This window comes from Triticum aestivum, chromosome 6B (genome assembly GCF_018294505.1).
Source record: "Triticum aestivum cultivar Chinese Spring chromosome 6B, IWGSC CS RefSeq v2.1, whole genome shotgun sequence".
Taxonomy (NCBI): domain Eukaryota; kingdom Viridiplantae; phylum Streptophyta; class Magnoliopsida; order Poales; family Poaceae; genus Triticum; species Triticum aestivum.
The window spans coordinates 407,372,350-407,384,214 of NC_057810.1; positions in this window are offsets into that span (position 1 = coordinate 407,372,350).

Sequence of the window (11,865 nt, forward strand, 5' to 3'; positions counted from 1 at the left end):
TTGTACTGGCCCACGAACTAGCCCCACCATACATAATCGAGACTCTTCCAGATTGCATACTTAAACCGTTGGACAGAGAACTAGCTACAACCCATCTAACCCCAAACCCAGCGGATAGTAACCCACTTCTGGATGACACAGCACCATGTCCACCACAGAGTACCCCCACACGAGCAGTTTGTAAAGCAACTGCAGTGCCCAAAGCATGAAGACCACCATAGGGAACCCAAACTCCATGTTTAAAGCAGAAGAGCAACTATTCTCAGGTCAGATTCCGTAGATATGATCCATACTCCTTTCTCTTGCATCATTGTATTTAGTGATACCAACTACTTTCCAATTTGAAGGATCCAGTTGAAACTCCAATGGCGCAATAGGTATGTTTTAAGCCTATCTCTTTAACTGATTGTTGTTCTAACTTCTCGCTCTATGTTGATTTCAGTTTCAGTTGTATAAACAGTTATGTTCTCATGTGATGCACACTACAAGTGTTGCCAGTGCTATGAAGTTTCTCACACTTATATTCTGTCTATGCTGTTGTGTCTTAAAAATATATGATTTGAACTGTGTCTCTATCTTGATTTGGCCAAATAAACTAGAATGATATGGACAATATAGTGACCATAGTAAATAGATATATGTTTGTTTCATGTTGTTATCCTATTCACCTAACTACTGAACCGGTTTACCAAAATGAGTTTCATATACTACATGCTAAACATGTGATGTGTCTGCTTATTTCTCTTGTAGAATGCGAATAGAATATTGGAGAAGAGCACCCCACTATGGTCTGGTAGAGAAAGTAATGCAGATAAGGTTGAATATAGTGAGACAACCCTTTTGGTCTCCAAGAAAGGTGATAAAAACGATCTTATAGATAGTGAGACAACCCCACAATCATGTGTTGATGTAGTGTTTTAGTTACTGGCTAGTACTGCTGGCACAAGCTCTTCGAACTCGCTGCCTGAATCACTTCGGCTTCTTCAGTCTCAGCTACAAGGTAAAAGGCATCAGTCAGCTGTGCTACAACAAGAAGCCGAAGGACTAAGGAAGTCCCTGCAGAATTCAGATGCATACTTTCTAGTGCAACAGCAAGCGCTAGAGGATTTAAGCACCAAACAAGAGAAAGTTAATAAGATTGCTAAGAATCTTGCCAGCATTATGGTTACCCAGGATATTGTTTCTTGAGCTCTTCTGAAGTGGTTTTAGTTCTGGACTTGTTTTGCTGCGGAGTGTATTTGCACTGGTCGCCAACTTTGACAACCAGTGTATGTGATATGCTGCTTTGTCCCCTACATTTGCACTGGTAGCGAACTTTGATGCCCAGTGATGTAATATGTGTAATATCCGTGATAGCCTAGCATAAGTTGCTTTCTAATTTATTTCCATGTTGTCTTCTTTATTTGTTTGCTTGTAGTCAGTGCAGTTCTTTTTCTGTGGTTTCCTAGTGGTCGCAATAACCTATTTTTTAAAACTAGGCCACAATAACCATAAGCTACATATTTACTGTAGTGACCATGGGCCTCCTACGGGCCGTAGAAACAATGGGCCTTCTACGGGACCTCTACGGGCCGTAGAAACAATGGACCCTCTATGGGCCGTAGAATCAATGGGCCTTGTACGGGACGTATGATCGATTGTCCAAACATGGGCCAATAACAGACCGCATTATAGGCCATAAATAGGCTAGAGATGGAATCATCCGTTGATGGGCCGACCATAACGGGCCATCATTAATCGGCCGTATTTGATGTCGCTATGAAAACGGACCAACGGATTAACGGGCCACAAATGGGTCGACTGTAACCACGGGCTGAATTTGGCAAACAAGCAGAGAAGGCCAGTAACAGGCCGTAAGTAACCAATTGCTGGAAATGAGCCCAAGAATAAATGGGCCCTGTGAAGGCCGAAAGATAACACGGGCTGGAAACGGCCCAATGGAATAATGGGCTGTTAATGGATATAAAGCGGTACACTGTTCATTACGGGCCTTTTCCACCAAGGGTCGTTAATGGGCCAAGAGTTACAAAGGGCTCATATGGGTTGAAAGACGTCATGGGACATACATGGGCCAGAAGTTACATCGGTCTGGAATCATATTGGATGACCCAGATGACGCTACTGGGCCTAATTTGGATAGGTCGTAACGGGCCGTGACTTCGTGGGCTATAAATGGGCTATATGCGAACATGTCGTTAACAGGCTTGGGCCGGCCCGCTACCTTTTGACCAAGTTGGACGGGCCGGCCTTTTCACCGGAATGGGCCTCTGTTGGACCGTGCCACGTGTCGATGAATCATAGGCGCCTTTAGTCCAATGAGTGGATGCCATCTGTCCCAATGGTGAGCCGACATGTGGTTCCTCTTGCCAATGAGAAATTTACACATGGAAAATCCCCATTGGTCCGGACTGTTAGCGGGTTATCGGATCCAAAACCGGACCGACAGCTTAACGGCGACCCGTTACGATGAAGCCATGTGTCGGTCACCCTTGACAAAAGCACTTCCATGACACGTGATTTATCATCATGGAAGTGGACACTTCCGTGATGATAATTTTGGTAATGTCATGGAACACTTCTACGACAGCACAGGTATGACTATCTTGATTCTGTCATAAAATCGTCATGGATGTACATGCATGACAGAAAACGTGACATACTATGACAAATAGGTATCATCATGGAAGTGTATTTTTTTGTAGTGATACCGAGTGAGCTCAATGATTTCTTGTCTTGGTAGGATTTATACTTCTGTGGGGCAGCCATCGAAGGGGACAAACATAAGCTGGCGCCATACAATCTTGAATTGAAAAGCATCACTGACCTACAAACCAGAACCAAAATTTCTATAAAAGATGGTGATAAATAAACACCGTCCCTATTCGATGTAGCAAATTTTGTGCTCGGTAAAAATCTTCAGAAGGGTGACGAGACGCTGGCATTAAGGTCATCTGGATGGGAGAATTATCCCTTGATGTATGAGCGGATAAAATATGCTCCCCTTGATGCCCGTGTGAGTTTCGAAATAGCTGCAAGGTCCAAAGAGCTTGTTGCAAAGTCATCTCCCATAGAAAATGAGAAGAAGAAGAAGAAGAAGAAGAATAAGAAGCTGCACCAGCAGCAGGGAATTATGGATGGATGAACAATTTCCTCTCTTGTAAAAAATATATTTCCTCTCTATGTATATTGATATAGATGAACTATTTCGCTGGTGTGCATGTCTTTGGAACAAGTAGCAGCGTAGGTCCGCTTGACTATAAGGAACTATTTATCCACCTAGCTTTCTCTACTACTCCTTCCAGTGATCGGTATGCAATGCATGTGTCAGTAGACATGCCAGCTTGTCCATGCAAGTTGAACTACGGCGACCATCACGTTTCATACACTGCCACTCACGATTCCCACGACGCTGCTCCAACCCATGGCACCATGTCCCTCGACGTGTGCCTCACCCCTCTCGGCTGCACCGCCCCTCTGCTTTTGTGTGCATGACATGTGGGCCAGCTGAAATGTGGCGAGCATCAAGGTTCTACCACAGCCACACGTGATTCCCACGATGCCGCTTGAACCCATGACACCACACGTCCATGACCTGCGGCTCACCCCTCTCGGCCCCATCGCCCCTTTGCCTTCGGGAGCATGACATGTGGAGCATCCACCTATCAAGTCCACTAAAGCTCACTCCCGTGGGCCACGAGAGGGAAACATAACTCCCGCGGCAGGCCTTGTGGTGCTCCTGCTACACGAACTCGTGCCAAACTCAAGATTTGTTTCTTAGTAGCAAGATGCTCGTGCGTTGCACGGAACATCAAGATGCATTTGTATGAGTAGTTTATCTTGTGGGAGAAAAGGATGAATGAGGGAAGGCCTTATTTGCAAATGTGGAGAGGGGTGCGGGTATCTTTTTGCAAAATTGCCATAGTTTCTTTCCATGGACATCTACGCCTCATAACACCCCGACGTCTAGCTATGGCACCCTCACCACGGCTAGGCCACCACCGGCCGGTTCAACTTGAATGAGTGAGTCGCGAACGCCGCTGCAACAATGGCCAGCTAGGCATCTCGGACCACACCGATGCCGCTTCCCTGTAGATGACCTATGCTGGCACGTGGTTGCACGCCGTTGAGCCGCGCGTCAACGTATGATGGCAGGAACACCTCCAGGCTCACTGGTTCAACTACATCGAGTACATCACCTTTTCAAACTGGTATCCGTTGAGCAGGTTCCTTCGCCCACGAGCACACGCCTAGACGTATCCAGCATTCCAGCCTTGTCGCTGAGTGGTACATCCTCGGGATGGTGCAAGCGGTCGTAATCTCAAGCCCAAGTCGAGCTATGTGCCCCGGGTAGATCACTGGCTCCCACCCGAGCTCCCACCTGGCCGTCGTTGTCGTCGCACCACTAATGATCGGGAGTAGCACCCTGCCGCTCATATGGATCACGAGCTAGTAAACATCGTGCGGCACGTCACAACAGTCAAGCACCTTGACATGCATCGGTCGGGCAGAGACTTTTCTTGGCCACAAGCTCCATGGTCTCGTGCAGAAGAACATGCGGGTAAAATACTATGGGAGCAGCTGCATGTGTATGGCCCAGACGCCGATGTTGGGATGGAGGAGGTGGTACTCGCTAGCGCCGCAACGTGCTACATGGCTTACGCAGGCACCTGTTGTGATGCTATGGTGTTGGCACCAACATTGTCAACGCAACTGATGATCCGGAGGAGGACGAGCAGGAAAGGAAAGTGTCTTGCATGTGTGTACAAATTCATGCAGGAAATTATTTCCTGGAAATGCGGCCTTTGTGTACCTTTCTTTGAGGCTATAGATGACCCACACGAGGAAATCTATTATAACCGTTGGATGAAAATTAGTGGTGCGGGAGTATGGATCGGAGCATGGGAGGGGAGCAGGAAAGCCTCGTCCACCGACCTGTGCCTCACCCCTCTCGGTCCCACCGCCGCTCGGCTTTCATGAGAATGACATGTGGGCCAGCCGGATTTAAGGTCCACATGTCATTGACTCATAGGGCGATGCACTAAGCCACTGTAGCTTGGTCCCGTGGGCCCCGAGAGGGAAATGTAACTCCTGCGCCACACCTTGTGGTGCTCCTGCAGTACGAACTCGTGCCATACCTGGAATTTGTTTCTTACTACTACCAATGTGCCGGCCCGTGCGTTGCAATGGATCCAAATTATCTATTTAGTGGTGTGCACTCTAAACACATTATCTATTTATTTTTCTCTAGCATTTCCTAGCCATGCAACCAATCCACATAAGCTTCATGGGTGTCCCCCACATCATATTATCCATACTGCGTTGACTGAAAAAAGATAAATCACCCAAAACAAGATCTTCCTATTTTTTGTTCCTACGATGATGTGCCGTGCACGTACCTAGTTGTATAGTGGTAGTACTAGTTGTAGTACAAACTTCGTACTAGTAGGAGTAGTAGTATGGAGTTCTCCTACTCTATCAATGAGCCCTATCCGACACGAAATTTCTTGGCTTCCCTGCTACAGCTAGATATTCCCCACCTCATTTATGTTTGCTGCCGCGGCAGCCGGGGTGTGGTTTGCTGATAGTAGGTTTGCTCAACTGCGGTCCCACATGAAAGTGAAAATGCAAGGCAACACGCCTTCCCTAGCTTGTGGCGTGCCGGGCGGGCCATGGAGTACTCCCGATTCTCGGGCATGTGGGGGTGCAACGCGAACGCGGCATGCCTTTTTCTTTTACCAACAATGTCCCCATATGTTGCAACGAATCCAAAGTAGAATAGTACTTGTTCACAAACTTGAAACAAAACACTCTTGTTTTGATATACATATATACCACTAAAAATATATTACTTTTCACTCAAAATATATTTCTCAGGCTGTTTTGATGAGGTTGCTTTCAAGATAATAAGGGGGTTTCTGCAAATTGGAGCAGAGAAGTGGGCTATTGTTGCAAAAATGCCACAACTTACCTCACAACCGTTAGATGCAGATCTTATGGTCAAAAATGACGGATGGCAAACACACCACCATCACCAACTGAGTCTTTTATTGGAGTAGAGAAACATATATAAATTGTAACATTTGGTTCTGCTCCTTGGCATGATCGATAGATAGAAATAACAATTGGAAACGCTAGGGCAGGGATTTTTCCGCCAGATAAGCAGGGTAGTAGCTAGGTTGGCAAATCGTCGGTTTGGTCACATGCGGTTCGACATGTTGCAATTTTTCTAGCAAGATGCTCGTGCATTGCACGAAGTTGATGGAAAAGGTAAGCACAACTTATAAATTGACGGATGGAGTACTAGTTACAGTGATGCATACAATTGCCTCCAAATGTGAGCAAAGGGATCGCACATGTCTGTATTGACTGGAACGAGAATGCAATAGCGCAATAAGAATTAAGGCCACGATGATGCGATCACAGTGGTGGTTACAGGATGCAAGAAGAAAGATGCATCCATCAACGTACGACCTCCTCCTCCTTGATTCAATGCGCTGGGCTACCGAATGGTAGCTTAGGAGCGGCGGTTTTTGTGGTGAGGTCAAGGTGCTTCTCAACAAAGGCGTCCAATGCTTCCAGCCAGTTGACGAAGGCCAACATTGCAGTGTCCTCACCGACCTTGTAGATACCTATGTACATGACTTCCTTGTACACGTGGAAGTGTAGGTCAATGAACTCTTGCAGGGCGAGGCGCCTCACGGAGAGCGCGACTTCTAGGTGGACATTCTTTGTTGCATCGGCGGGCAGTCGCAGGGCCACCAGTGCTTGAAAGAGGTTCTCACCATGGAGGCCGATTAGGGTGGCAGGCAATGAGGAATCCGGGCGCGCGGGCTAGAGGAGTACGGTGATGTCGTCTGCGCGCTTCTTGATGATGGTGAACTTGTTGATGGTGGCAACTATCATCTGGTCCAACTGAGAGTCATAGCTGGCTCGTCGATGGCCATGAACCAGCCAGTCGCCAACACCGTCTGGAGATGATCCTTGGTGCCATGCCGCAGGCCTGCGTCATGGACCATCTGGCACAGCCGCTTACCGTTCACGCGCATCGCTGATATGGCTCTGGAGTGAGCACTTTTGTGCTTAGTGTAGGTGCTTAGGTGCGTACGATGTGGTAGATACATTGGAATGGAGGGGTGCCTTTATATGAGTGCAAACTGCGTTGCATTCACATTGTGCTGCCTATTTTCCCCGTCCTCCTCCCATTACTTCCCTCATGCATTCAGGATGCTAATTGAAGGAGGATGCATCATTGACCGTTCAACATTTCGGGAACCGCTACCCTCTCCCTCGTCTGCACTAGAGCCATGTCGGGAACTGTACTAGCTTTACTAGTAGCTGTCAAATCGAATACTAGTATTGCGCCGCCCGCTGCACGCCCGGCTGAACAAGCCTCCTCGCCTCCATCAAATGCCTCCGTTAAACCCGCATGCAAACCGAGAAACCTACTCGGGCCACACGTCCATTCATGAGCGGACTGGAATTAAACACAATGTCGGCCGAGCTCCTCTCGTCCGCCCTCAGTTTAAACAAGGCTGGACGCCGGCCAAGCTCCTACCGTCTGCCCTCTATTTAAACAAGGCCACATAGACAGCAGGCAAGAATTGCACCCCTCCGCCTCTCCCCCATCTCCTCCTTCACCATTTTCTACACTCTTCTGATGGATTCTGAGGAGCCGTTCTTCGGCATACTACCCGGCTGGGTGGCCCGTCGATCCCTCCCGATACGAGCGAGGCCGCTCGGTGCTTCACCAACCTCGCTTGGCCCGACAGAGCTAGTTGCCACCCCAAGATGGCGCGTGGTTTAGCAACTCGCCGCTCTAGTTCAGCTTGATGAGGAGTGGAGGGTTGCTCCACGCCGTCATAGCGGCAAGCACGGCGACACAGGCATCGTCATTGTCGCGTCATACTGCGCCACCAGTGTCTGCGGTGGCCATGCCTCCCGTGTCTGTGGGCGTGCCTCCTGTGCTTGCGGCAGTGTCATGCAGGCAGAGACAGAAGTTGGGTGCATGGAGAGCGACGAGTCGGTGGCTATCTTCTCCGTGTCTGCCGCCATCATCGAGGAGAAGTAGAACACGGGAGGCTGCTGCCACTTGGGTCCCATGAAGGCCACTTCCGAGGCGACGACTACGTATATAGGTGGTTTCTTTGCTGCTTCGTCACTTCTAAGGACCTTCGTCGACCCCGCAAGTGTCTGCCGGACATGAGGAAGACAAAGGGATCTGCCCGCGACCATTTAGATTAGGTATTAATTATACCATGAGAGCCGGATTAGCACCGCTTAGTTCATGTAAATGTAATGAAATCGATCATGTTTATATGAGGATCCAACTTTTTTATATGAAATCCTTCTTGCTTATATGAAATCAGTCAGTGTTTGCATGAATTTCCTCTGGTTGGTTAGAGTTGTAAAAATGTATGCCGCCGGCGTTAGATGTCCTCCGAGGAAGGAAGCGGGAGGAAATTTGCTGGCTGCCGATGGAGATGCTCTTATGCTGGAAATAATAGAGTCACATCCAATTCACTTGAGTTAATTGCGAGTATGATTCTCCGTCTATAAAAAGTTAATTGCGTGTACAGTGTACATGACTTGCAGGGTGGCTATAGCTTCGTACAGAAAGTTAAAAAGAAACAAATCCATCCTTAATCTTGTATTCTAAGTACTCCGTGGGTTCCACTCTCAGTACAGTAGCGAAATAAGTATATATTAAATTATATAATATAAAAATCTAAAGTTGAAGATATAATTCGAATACAGGTCATCACATTGCGAGCATCCGATGCTAACCAGTCCAGCACATGTTCGTTGTGGACGATGCTGGAGATATATCTCTATGTCTACTCTCATACTCCCCTCGTTCCTAAATATTTGTCTTTTTAAGATTTCAAATGGACTACCACATACGGATGTGTATATAGACATATTTTAGAGTTAGATTGACTCATTTTGCTCCGTATGCAGTCACTTGTTGAAAGCTCGGAAAAGACAAATATTTAGGAACAGAGGGAGTAGAAAACATAGTTGGTGATGATGGTGTGCCTGCCATCCTGCCATATACGCCGTCAGATTTATATCTAACGGACAAGAAGGAAATTATGGCAATTTTGCAAAAAGATACCCACACCCCTCTTCGCATTTGCAAATAAGGCCTTCCCTCGTTCATCCTTTTCTCTCACAAGATAAACTACTCATACAAATGCATCTTGATGTTCCGTGCAATGCACGGGGCATCTAGCTAGTTTCTTTCAAAATAGTTACTGCGATAATTGGGTTGAAGTGATATATTTTATGTCTGGCCCGAACAATCTCGGATTCACTAGTACTAACAAAGAAAAGGTTGCCTTGTTAATTAATAGAAAACAGGGTGAAAACTATCACATGAGGCCAGTAAAAACAAGGCACACTGGGTTCAACGTCATCGTAACTATAGCCGTGCGCGCGCGAGAAGTCTACATATCGAGGAGGCTATGGAGAGAAAGATGTATCGAGTGTGTGTGAGCGAGGCACAGAGACACAACTAGCGTGTGTGTGTGTGTGTGTGAGAGAGAGAGAGAGAGAGAGAGACCAATAGATAGATTAAGTTCAAGATCGAGTTGTCACCCTTCTGCTGCCATTGCAGGGGGGTAGGGAAGGGGGGAGAGAAAGACATATCGAGAGTGTGCGTGCAGTAGGCATAGAGGTACAACTAGCGAGTGTATGTGTATGTGTATGTGTGTGTGTGTGTGTGTTTGAGAGAGAAGCTAGTAGATAGATTACTATCAAGATCGAGCTGTGAAAGTGTATTATATCGACTAGAGGGGGGTGAATAGGCGATTTTTACAAATTCGTCACTAAGGAAATCCAAAGTGAGGAATTTCATAAGCAACGACACACTACCAGCAGAATAAATACTCAGGCACAAGCATAACAGAGCAATAGCATAGTCATCATGATGAAATGAAAACAAGCACAGAGTGAAAACAGGAAAAGTAGGTTGAAGACAAAGTGACTAAAGAAATAGGGTTGAAAGTCTTCAAATAGTAATGAACAGGTTGGTGAAATGATGAAATGATGCAATGAAAGAGTTGAGGAGATAGAACCAGTAGCTTGGTGAAGACAATGATTTGGTAGACCAGTTCCAACCGCTGTCACAGTTGTACGTCTGGTTGGAGCGTCTAGGTATTTAAACCTGAGGACACATAGTCCCAAACACACATTCCTCAGTGTATTCTCCTTGAGATAAAGTCACACAGACTTGACCCAATCACTCGTGGTAAGTATTTTCTGGTGACATCCAAACCTTCACAGACTTGGTCACTTGGTGATCCAAAATTTCCTCTTGGATGCTCTAGACCATGACGCCTAACGTCTGGAGGATGCACAGTCCTCAAAGGTAACAAGCATAGGTTCCACACAGGAACAATCTCTTCAGTGATGCTCAATCACTTTGGGTTGTAGGTGTTTGGATTTTCCTCACTTGATGATTTTTGCTCAAAGTTCTCGGAGCAGCCAACCAAATAGTGGTTGAAGGGGGCGGCTATTTATAGCATAGGGAGCAGCCCGACATGATAAGATATAAATGCCCTTCAATGATATGACTGTTAGGTGGGTAGATAATTTGGGACAACTAGCATGTAGCACAACAACGGTCGGATATTTGAGAATCAAATTCCTCTGGGCTATCATGTTCCTAACTTGTAGGCAATTCGCACTGGCGAATTTCTAACTCCTCAGTCAGAACAAATTCCACAGAGAACATAAGATCTCGTCTCTGTCACTGAAGAAATTGACTAAACTTCATGAGATTTCCAAAGGCTTCACTCGAAGTATTGGGTAGGTGTAGGATTTGACTTGAGCGTCACTTGGAAACTGTTTCCTTAGTATTACCTTAACCCCCTTTAACAGTACGGTGTTTCCTATGACTCAAGAAAGAGAAAATGAAACTATGAAAACAAAAGTCTTAACGCTTCACAGTCTTCGCATGAATATCCAAGTCTTCAAGGTCACACCAACATCCTCACTTTCAAAGTCTTTAAGAAAACCAAAGTCTTCAGCTGAAGACATACATTTTTAGGGGTCGACTTTCATCGTAGATATCAAACTCCTGATCGACTTATAGAGCCTGTGTACACTCACAAACACATTAGTCCCTTAACCTAGAAGTCTTCAATGCACAAAAATCCCTAAGGGGCACTAGATGCACTTACAATCTCCCCCTTTTTGGTGATTGATGACAAATAGGTTAATTTTTCAATGGGTATTATCATATGAAGTGTAAATACTAATATTGAGGAATTTGGTTGCAAGATATAGAAGAACTCCCCCTGAAGATGTGCATATTTGAGGAATTGGCTTTGGATAGCAAATGCACATTATTGAGTAAAATCATGGAGATCTCCCCCTATATCTTGTAATTCATACACGCATTTGAGATATGATATGAAGAATTTGAAATGCATGATGAAATATGGTGTCTCACGAAATTCAGCATGCGTGCATTAAGGTACTTGAGGAAATAAGCATGCAGAAAGCAGTCAAAAGTATTAGAGCACCATAGGACTTAAGTTGACAACTCATCAGAGCAAATACCTCAAAAGAGCAAGAATTGTAACTTAACAAAAAAACACCCATATATAAGAGTCCCGCTTGAAGACTAACTTAAATTTCTCGCCCTTTGTCATCAAATGACCAAAAGGGACGAAAAATGAGGACTAACACCCCTGAAGAATATCATCATGATGCCGATGGAGGAGCGCCAGCGTTGTTGGGGTCGATCGTTGAGGTAGGGCCTGTCGCAGTGTTGTCCAAATCTTCAACTTCATCTGTCTCGTGCGATGAAGAATATGAACTGGCAACTAGTTGAGGAACTTTGACCTTCTTGAATATATT